Below are 11,690 nucleotides of genomic sequence, written 5' to 3'. Positions count from 1 at the left end.
TATGATTTTTCTCTTCAAAATATATGACTGGTTCTCAGTCAATAAATTAGTATTAAATTGTAACAAAACTAACATAATTCAATTATATCCTGTCCACTTTCTACCTCGCAAATTTCAAGCGCAATAATTAACAATAGGTTCCTATTAAAAACAGCAACAACATCCAAATTACTTTGCTTCAAAACCGATAATGTGTTAAATTGGAAAAATCATATTAAAGAAATTACCCCCAAACTAAAACTATTAGATCTATGCAAAAGATAGTAAATATCAATACCTTAAAAACAATATACTTTACATACTTCCACTCGGTAATGAGTTTTGGAATAATAGTCTGGGGCAATTCCACAGATAGTAACAGTATATTCCTACTACAAACAAGAGTAATTAGAATAATAGTAGGTGCAAATATAGGGAATTCTGTAGAACTATTTTTAAAAAATTACAAATAATGCCCATGACTTGTCAGTATATTTTTTTATTAATAATCTTCCTCGTATGTAATCATGAAAACTTTGTACTAATTCAACAGTTCATAGCATAAATATGCGTCAAAAAATTACTTTCATATTCCATCGGCAAGTCTATCGTGCTATCAAAAAGGAGTGCGTTGTATGGCAGTAAAATATTTAATAGCTTCCCTATCAATATAAAAATTGAAACTCAAAACATAAGATTATTTAGGGCCAAATTAAAGAAGTACCTAATTTCTCACGCCTTCTATTCTGTAGGTGTATTCACGACATTCAGCAACGCTTCATGAAATTGATACTAAAACTTTGTGTTGTACTAGTAGACTATATTGTAAACCTCTTCTGTATATATTTCAACTATATTGTGACTATAAATTAAGACTTTATAATAGTATTAAGTTTTTTGACTTGTTCTATATTCTAGCTGTGAAGCAATGTATGAACACAATGGAATGTTAATAATATAATACAATATAAAATGGCCCATAAATAGAAGATTACAGTAGGCCTACAATGTACTGTAACGTTCACAAAAAGAAAGCTACTATCGTCAAGCTTTATAGACATATTTTATTACAGTGTGTCGAATTGGAACAAGTTCGGAGAAAATATCTACTACCCTCGATGCTAAGTCAGAATAGGAGTTCGCTTGCATGCCTTGACCTCATGGGGAATAGAGAATGGGAACAAAAGACTGGATTGTTCCTCTTAAAGGCGATACAGATTAGAACTTCAGCTGTTGTAGTTTGTGATGCGAACTGACGAAGAGATAATGGTATCTACCCAATTATACACTTTTATGTGTGTTTTAGGTTAGAATAGCCTATATTATTATACTAGCCGTACCCGTGCGCTCCGCTGCACCCGTTAGAAATAAATATAAAGTAATTACATAATTAAAATAGAAGATTTGATCCAGGAAACATTAGTGTTTGATAAATGGTTTAATATGTTACTTAATTTAAATTGTATTTAAAAAAATTAAAATGCGATCATTTTGATCCAGAGGCCATTCATTTGGTGCATGACAATTCCTTTAACATGTTTCTTAATTGTTATTACATGCAACCATAGTTTAATGAAGATTGACATATCATTTAGTTTTAATGTGTTTACATACTTTATATTACTTGCTATATGTTTCCATAGAATTATGGTAATAACTTAATTTTAACCCTTGTTTTTTACGTTTTCAGTAAATGGCGCTTGGCTCACTATGGTTATGAACCCTTCAAATAACTTAAATAGTGATATAGCATATATTATAGTGATATATAATTATATTTCTTTCGAAAATGTAAGAATTCACGATCTCCTATGTACCATTGCCATGGAATGAATAAATGTGTTTTTACTTCCTACTCAAAAATTTTATATTTTGCACATAGGAGTTATTGCAGGAACAACAACGCTATAATCTGAGGTGGCGGTGAAAATGTGTTGTATTGTTATTTTAAAAGTCTTGTATATAATTAGCTTTCGATATTACTTCACACAAACACAGAAACATTCTCTGTAGGCTATGTTTAATGTTGTTGTCCAAGGCCCCTTATAAATGAAGTCATTTGTTTCCATTTCATTACAGGCCAATAGGTGGCATCGTTATTTTAATTTTAAAAGTCATTTATCTCATTAAATATCAGTCCTATCAAAATTTTTCTTAGAGTAAAACTTATCGGAAATCATTTTGAAAGAAACTATTGTTATGTAATATTTTTCACGAAACTCAATAACAAGGGAGATTTTTCGATTTATTAAATTCAAGACCCCTCATAAGCCCCTTTTAAATAAAGTTTTTTAAATGCCATATAGCCTAAAATCTAAGTTACAACGAACTTAATTTATATTCCAATTTTCATATTAATCGGTTTAGCCATTATCGCGTGAAAAGGTAACAAACATCCAGACAGACATTAATTATACATGTTAGTACCAATTATTTTTGGAAAAGCGAAAATTATCAGAAACATTTCGGCTACAGATTTATTATTAGTATAGATAATGTGTTTTGTTGTGTCATTTTCATTTTAATATGTATGTTCTTTTAGAGAGTGGTTGGATATAGTCATAGGTGAGGGAAGTGAAACCTACAAAGTAGGACTTGTTTTAGGTACAAAGCACGTACGGCCAGAAGACCCGTGCACTGGATTTTTGGAGAAAATAATGATAATATAGTACATCTGTATGTATAATATTACTCAATAAATCCATACATCTAGTAACTCCAAAACAAGTAAAGATATTCTATAGAAATATTACAGACATCCTTATTTGGACTTAGACTAAACCCAGACAAATCACAAGCTATAATAATGGGCCACCAACGAGCATTAAACAAAATAGATCTAGCCACTGTATCAAATACAAAAATAAATAATACTACAATTACATATAGTAAGACAGTAAAAAATTTAGGGGTATATTTAGATTCAAATTTAAATTTTCAAAGTCAAGTGACCTACATATGTAAGAAAACTTTTTCCATAATTCATTCCCTCAAACACTTAACCAATGTTTTACCTCTCAGCCTTAAAAAGAACCTGATCCAAACTTTAGTGATGCCCCACTTTGATTATTGCGATTCTTTATTCACGAACCTAAATACTGATCTTGCCCATAGACTACAGCGTGTTCACAATATCTGCGTTCGTTTCGTTTGTAACATTAGAAAATTCGATCATGTAACACCGTCACTAGAATTGTTGTCTTGGAGTCCACTTAAAGAAAGAAGATTCTTCAACTCTCTCTTATTACTATTTAAAATCATGCACACCTCCACACCCTCTTACCTAGCATCTCGTTTTGTTTACCTTTCACTATCTCGAACCCGGAACATCTACCTTCTCTCTATTCCTCTGCACAGAACATCCTTCTACTCATCATCTTTCAGCATATCTATTCCACGCCTCTGGAATTCTCTCCCTGACCACGTCAGAGACTGTCGGACAATATCAAAATTCAAATTTAAATTAAAAAATCACATTCTAGTTCGTGGAATTGTTTGTTGAACACATGTCAGGTTGCGCAACTTCACCTTAACCCATGACATATAGTAAATATTGTAACTATGCTGTTGTAAAATTGAAAATTAATAGGTAATGTATTTATTATTATTATTATTATTATTATTATTATTATTGCTACTATTATTATTATTATTATTATTATTATTATTGTCGGTTATCAATAACATCATTGCTATCTCTGTTTTCTTTCTTTTCGTTGTATTAGCTCGATGAGAGCACTATAATGTACTTTTGACTCTGTTGACCCTCTATAGGGCTTTAACTTAATTTGTATCATTTTCATCAGTGTTTGTATTTCTTTTTTGTATTTATATGTGCTATCTGGTAGGATGGAAGAGAAGGCCTTATGGCCTTAATCCTGTCAGATTAAATAAATTATTATTATTAATTATTATTATTATTTACTTCCAAATTATTTTATCACATTTGAAAAGTTGGTACAATTCGGGCTAATCCATTCTCAGCAGATTTTAGCTGTGTCCTTTTCTAACAATATTGTTCAATGATCGGCCACGCAATGGGCATTATAATAAAGATAACAACAACAATGAACATCCTTAATATGAAAAATTTAAATGAGGAATCGCCAGTCTGGTGCGTTGCCTGCATCTTTCTGTCACAGTGGATTAGTGCAGAGCCAAGACTGCAGAAGTGTCGATCGAAGAAGAGCGATTATTAATAATATTAATTTATTATACATTTATTATTACAATATACCGAAGTACATGTAATATTTCCATGCAGAAATTCTGCGTCATCATATGATGAAGGATGGGTGGAGCGGAGAAAAATTCTATCCGGCACCGGGATTTGAACCCGTGATGACGCTCTATCCACTGAGCTACACCGGATTCCCATCCCACTCAGTCACTTCTAATGAGTACACCTCTACACATTAATGTGTTGAACATTGTGGCACTGTCACATCTGTGACGCAGTGCATGAGGGTTGGCCACTAGAGGGAACCTAAGAGGTGGTGGAGCCAGAGTCAATGGATACCCAGAGTAGCGCAATTGGCTGCCATTGTTATTCCACTTCAACACGCTTGGGATATGAACATTTAAAGTAAAACACAATTTAGGCCAGTGTCCGTGGCCCTTAAAATTAAAAATACTTGATTCTGATATAGGCTACATAAGCTACATTCGTCAAAAAGCGCGCGCTGGAATAACAATGGCTGATTTATCGGCATTTACGGCGCAAAGGATTGCGGTACTCTGGATATTCACGGACTCCGCGTGGAGCTTAAACTGAGAGGATTCAATCCGGCATCGGAATCGGAATCCGGTGTGGCTCAGTGGATAGAGCGTCAGCACGTAGAGCTGAAGACCCGGGTTCAAATCCCGGTGCCGGAGAGAATTTTTCTCCGCTCCACCCATCCTTCATCTTATTATTCAATTGTTCACTCCGTTTATTACGTTGGAAATATTGTTGATGTTTGAAAGTTTGAAGCTGAAGTGTGCAGATGTTATGTGGTAGCGCGTTGGTCTTCCATTCAGGCGATCCGTATTCGATCGCCGGCCAGGTCGTGATGGAATTTTTGGTAGACAAAGCAGGCGTTGCAGAGAGTTTTTCTTTGGGAATTCCCGTTTCCCTCTATCATTCCACCAACACTCTCCACCTCCTCCTCATTTCCTCTATCATCTACAATAGTTAAAAAAAAAAAATAGGCTGGTGTGAATTCTGGAAGTAGTACGGATTTCCGATGTTGATATAGGACGAGCTTGGAGATCCGAGCCCCTGGGGCTTATCAGGCAACTCGTATGCAGAAGGGACCTGGCTCTATCAAGGACGGAGGCAAGATGGCCCACCTGTCAGCGTCAGATTCACGAATGCCATCCAGGCCACCTGTCGGGCTTGGACTATCATTGCATGTAGAGGGCACACATTGGGCCAAAACGTGCCTAAGTCTACGGACCCGTCCCGGTCCACCATTCGTAAAGCCAGTGAGCCAGCTGCTACGAGTACACCTGCTGTACTGCCAGTGCCAGCGTTTTTGGCGCGTGTCCTTGAGTAAAAAGCCTGTCAGTGAGCACGTGTTGCTGAGAACGGTACCACCCAACACCTCACGTCAGCAATCTGCCAATCACAGTTGTCAGCTTTCTCGCCCACAGACTGCGGCAAAGATAAGATACTCGCTCTCAACATTGCCATTACTTATTTCACGCGCAAGAAACGGCGGATTCGATTATAATAATCTCACAGCACTGCAAACAGCGTTGCCAATCCCTTGAGTGTGAAAATCTGTGGATGACTTCTAAAATTCCGTAGAATGAATATAAAACTCCGGAAATTTTGCGGCTCTGTTCATGCCGCTTTATTTCGGTAGAACTCACACTAACAAATTTTACAAAAAAAAAAAAAAAAAAAAAAAGTAATTACTGACATTCTTACTTTTAGGAAGCCATTTATGGAGACCCTCCAGCATGGAATATATTTTTTATTTTTTCTTCCCTTCAGATAACTAAGTTATTTCATTCTCCTCCGTATCTTATGACTGGCAAGGAAGGCTCACCAAAGTGATAATGGATTTTCACAACGATTTTCATCCCTCCCATAAGTTCCATTTGAAATAATAAATATTTATATAAATTTCTACATCCGGAAAGGACCTAGTCTTCGAGATACTATTTTTCAAAATATTCGCTTGACACTGATAAGTCTCATATCTCCATTGCCACCGTTAAGAAGAAAATGTTTAAGGTTCCAAATGTTTATGCATTGCCTTCAAATTCGACATATGAATACTCACCTCTTCAAGCTGTTTCAAGAAGTATACTTTCCATCTGTCAGTGATTACAGCATTCTTTTCGTAGACTCGTGGACCATTTACCAAGGTAGGCAGGCAGTAGAAAGAGTAACTCCAGAAGGTAAAACGATGAAAGTGTTAACAATTCCAAAGCACACAACTCCGACTGTTCAAACTTTTTTTATGTTTATGACTTTAGGCCTTGGGAAAATTTCTTTCGGAAGTTCTGTGACAGTATTTTGTTACTTGGGATGGATATTGTATTGCATCAGAGAGATAATGTGATAAAATTGGGGTCCTTAACACATAATCAGTTTTCATCTCCTATACATATGCAAATATGTACAGAACTGCTCTAAAGCTGACTGCGAGAAACTTATTTTTCCGAAATGTTCGTGGTGCAAAGTTGCACTATGTTTTGAACATTTTACAACGATTTCCACTACTGTGATCGGTACAGTGAGTAATTTCAGGTATGCTTACATTTCCTTATCATTTCTTCATAGACTATTCTACAGTAAATTTCCTGAATATTATATATCTGATATTTAAGGAGATTTTGACAGTACGGTATGCAGCTGGATGAGATATATTGCCTGATATGTCAAGCTCTAGCACATAGCATATAGCTCTTATAGCTCGGGATTGAAGAATTTGAAAAAAAATCGTATCTCGAAAACTAGGCCCTTTCTGGATGTAGAGATTTATAGTGAGGTTTATAGAACTATCGGGGAAAATCGTTGTGAAAATCCATTATCACTTGGTGAGAATTTTCATTTTTGGACTAAATAAGATGTACCTGAAATTATAATACAGTAAGATAAGTAAATAATTAACTGTGGTAATTACATTAAGCGATTTTGGTTTCTTCATTCATTTAATTGTAACTTATTTAATTTACTTCCTTAAAAAGCAAAGAAAAAACAAAAATGCAAAATATTTCCAGACTTCAGCTTCACACTTTAATACACCAACAATATTTCCAACGTAATAAACTGAGTAAACAACTGTATAATAAATTCGCTCATCTTCGCTCAGTACCTCGGCAGTCTGACTTTGCACTAATCCAATTACTGACAGGCAGTCGCAGGCGTCGCACCTGATTGGCGATTCCTCATTCACATTTTCCACGTTAAGAATGTTCATTGTTTCTATTATTGACTGGCGTAAAATAAAGTACAATCCGTTGAAAAATAGACTACTAAAATGGAATGCATTATCCGTTTCTCACTTAAAAATTGAAATAAAATCAGATCTGAAAAAATCCGTAGATTCAGTTGAAAAAATTCGTGTATCCGTAGATGCTGACAAAATTCCGTAGATCTACGGATAAATCCGTAGAGTCCACACTTGTGCAGTAACGGCTAGCGCGTCTGGCCGCGAAACCAGGTGGCCCGGGTTCGATTCCCGGTCGGGACAAGTTATCTGGTTGAGGTTTTTCCGGGGTTTTCCCTCAACCCAATATGAGCAAATGCTGGGTAACTTTCGGTGCTGGATCCCGGACTCATTTCACTGGCATCATCACCTTCCTCTCATTCAGACGCTAAATGACCTAAAATGTTGATAAAGCATTGTAAAATAACCTACTAAAAATCCGTAAAGTTGGTAACTCTGACTGCAAACCACGTCGACAGACACACATGTATATTGAAAGCGCATGCGCAGAACCAAATGTGCTATGGGCAGTCTCAAGCTCTGTCATTTTTTTTTTTTTAGATGGATGGATTTAAGGTCTATTATTATAGCTTAAGAGTGTTTTTATTTTTGTTAATAACTTTTCACCTCCTTAATATGATTTATTAATGAAATAATAATACGTTCACTTATAATCATTAAAAGGCATAGGCTGTATTAACAATTACTCTCTTACAGGTAACCTATGCGTTACAATAGTAAATGTGTACTTATTTGCTCTTCCATTTTGTAAGTAATTGTAATTTATTTTATTCCTGCATTTGTTTACATGTCAGATTTCATCTATGCATGACGCTTACTTCCTTTCTTGTTACCGATGTCCATTAGTTGATTTATATATTAGTTATGAAGACAAATGTACCAAAGTGTCCAATCAATTATAGGCCTATTTCAAGCTAACAGTTATTTTTAATTAGGAAAATTAAATTTCCTTCAATTGTTACTCCATGTATGTAATCAGAGTTCTTGATGGTGAAATGCGCCTGGTATTCTGTCTACCCTGCAAAACATTGGCCGCAACCGCTTGATAATCCGATGTTCAACCTCGCCGGTTGTTCTCCGATCGGTCTAAAGGCGCGTCTCCACTATTAAACATTTAACAACACATATTAAATGTTAAATTGTTTACCGTTAACATCCCAACATGTTGATTGAACATGTTAATACTAATTTCATTTATCACTTTGTCCACACTGTTAAACATGTTAAACTTGACTTTCTTTGCGTAGTCCACCATAAACAGTCTATGAGATTTTAATATAGATAGTGTTTTATTTTCAAACCTTGGACAATGGACTCAGATGATGATCTGACTTCTGTAATTGCTCTATTGCTTGTTACAAGGCTTTGAAAAGGAAGAAAATGAGAATGTGGATGCGGCAATATTTTAGTAAAAGACACTATGCAGGATGCATTCTAAACGAGCTTAAAGTTGAATACAGTATCGATTTGGATTCAAAAACTTGCTGCGAATGTCAGAACACGATTTTAATATAGTGCTGTAAAAATACTTCCTGTTACATCAAAGAAATTCACAATTTAAGAGCAGCCATTTCATCTCAATTAAAAAAATTACAGCGCGATTGATTATCATAGGACCTACGACATGATATATGTTAAAGGAGTGGGTAATATCGTATAATTATTCTTTCCAAAGTTTTACGAACTTTAACATACATCACCAAATACGACCATTACTGACGTCAACATAGCATTAACGTTTAGCGTACGACGAGAGTGCAAAAACTCTCTATTGTATTCTCGAGAACAATTAAATAATAATTCCAGTTCTCTAAAACAGTCGGCCTTCTTAGTTTTGCCCGTGTATTCTTTTGCAGACACATCCCACAAACAAGGCCTTTCCATCAGTGCATTAATTTTATTCTAATGTATTTTCTTTCGTCCATTCCATTACTTCGAACAACTTACAGCCAACACCAAGGACCAATGATAGTATAAAAATGATCAAGATACGCGCCACAATATCGGAACTTATAGTTGTTGCTATGGAAACTGTACGAACTTTGCCCAACTGTACCGACGCTGCACGAGCAAATGAATTGACTTAACATATTTTCCATTTCTGCTGGAAAACACGCCAACATGTTAAAAGCGTTAAATTCAACATACTTAGTTAACATGTAAAGTCAATTGAGACTTGAAATGTCCATATACATGCTAAATTCAACATGTTATATTTAACATGTTGTTGTTAAATGTTTAATAGTGGAGACGCGCCTTAATATAAACGCTGTTCTGCAACACCCTAAGTTACACCACTCAACCACAGCAGAGCTATAGTCTACTATCTATACTAATAATAAATCTGTAGCCGAAATTTTTCTGGTAATTTTCGATTTTCCAAAAATAATTGGTCCTAACATATATAATTAACCACCCTGAAACCGAAAATCACTTTTTTTTAATTTTTGTTTGTATGTCTGTATGTTTGTTACCTTTTCACGCGATAATGGCTGAACCGATTTCGATGAAAATTGGAATATAAATTAAGTTCGTTGTAACTACTTAGATTATAGGCTATATGGCATTCAAAATATATTATTTAAAAGGGGGGTTATAAGTGGGCCTGAATTAAATAAATCGAAATATCTCGCTTATTATTGATTTTTGTGAAATATGTTACATAACAAAAGTTTCTTGAAATATGATTTCTGATAAGTTTTATCCTCTGTAAAATTTTGATAGGACTGATATTTAATGAGATAAATGAGTTTTAAAATTAAAATAACTGCCATCTAAGGCGGTGTATTGAAATAAAAAACAAATAACTTCGTCTATAAGGGGCCTTGGAAACAACAATCGAAAGCTATGAAACGTAGCCTACAGACAATGTTTCTGTGCTTGTATGAAGTAATATCAGAAGCTAAATTAACCGATTTGTATAATTAATTATTATTTCATCATTGGAAAGTGTAGTTTCTCTGGATGGACATAATGCTATAATGTTATTACAGTAACTTGTGAGTGAATTGAGGATAGGTAAGATTAAAATAGCTTCTTATGCACAGAAAACTTGATAGGTTATTCTGTATATTCATTTCCTGTATTTCTTATAATAATGTTTATGAACACATTCATTTTTATCTCAGAGAATTAACGAACAACGAGAGTGTATTGATTTAGTATGCAGTAATAGTACGTTAGCTTAGCAATCCATTATTTTATAATTCAAATTTTAACTATGCTCAATTGAATTGTGTTAAAATACATAAAATACATATGCAATAAATGCAATGCAAAAAAATTGGGTAATGAGCCAAGCAGATTGTGTTGCGCTGTTGTAAAAGTTGTTCCTCCTGAGATTCAAGAGCTCCCACAACAAATTAAAAACTTTCTAATTCGAGTACATCCGTTATCAACACACTTTTTCATAATATAATATAATATAAACATAATAATAAATATGTAGCCAAAATTTTTCTGTTAATTTTCGCTTTTCCAAAAATAATTGGTAATAACAATTAAGAAACATGTTAAAGGAATTGTCATTGCGCCAAATGAGTGGTCTCTGGATCAAAATGATCGCATTTTAATATTTTAAATACAATTTAAATTAAGTAACATAATAAACGATTTATCCTTCTATCAAACACGAATGTTCCCTGGATCAAATGTCCTATTTTAATTATGTAATTACTTTATATTTATTTCTAACGGGTGCAGCGGAACGCAAGGGTACGGCTAGTATTAAATAAGATATTAAAGAAGATAGAACATTTCGTAAAATCACGTGTCACAATTTTTTTGATAGAGCGCTGAAATATATTTATCTCGCTAGAGTGCGTGTTATCCTGGACGGGTGAGAGAATAAGCTCGGAGAATCTGAACAATTTCTACCCTTTTCGTGACTACTGAGATAAAAATAGAAGAGCATGTCTGTCGTGAAGCCAGAAGACGAATGATAGAGTGTCAAATGCATATGGGCGTGAGGTAAAAATACATCTTAGACAATGCAAGAAGGGACCGAATAAAATATTCAACGATTCGAAAAGCTCTTAATATGAAAGCCTACTAAGAACGAAGAGATACAAATGGCTTGGACATGTAAAACAAATACAGGCATAAATAATATCAAGAAAGTCCTTGAATATTAAATTATAAATCGAAACGTTTCGATGGTCGATCATCAATACGACGAAAAAAGAAATCAATCAAGGTGGACCTGAGAAAGAGAGAATATTATTAAAATATGGAATAAACTATGAGAAGACGGAATTAAGTGAAATC

The 11,690-nt window shown here is 34.5% G+C and overlaps 1 non-coding gene across 1 annotated transcript; it reads left to right on the top strand.

Moving 5' to 3' along the window:
- Positions 1-4,782: 4,782 nt before the first annotated feature.
- On the top strand, positions 4,783-4,854 carry TRNAY-GUA (transfer RNA tyrosine (anticodon GUA)). Its single transcript has one exon. It is a non-coding gene; the product is annotated as a tRNA-Tyr (tRNA).
- Positions 4,855-11,690: the final 6,836 nt, after the last annotated feature.

This window comes from Periplaneta americana, chromosome 3, assembly GCF_040183065.1.
Source record: "Periplaneta americana isolate PAMFEO1 chromosome 3, P.americana_PAMFEO1_priV1, whole genome shotgun sequence".
Classification (NCBI taxonomy): Eukaryota; Metazoa; Arthropoda; class Insecta; order Blattodea; family Blattidae; genus Periplaneta; species Periplaneta americana.
Note: the sequence above shows the minus strand (reverse complement) of the source record. Positions and strands in the feature narration are given on the sequence as shown.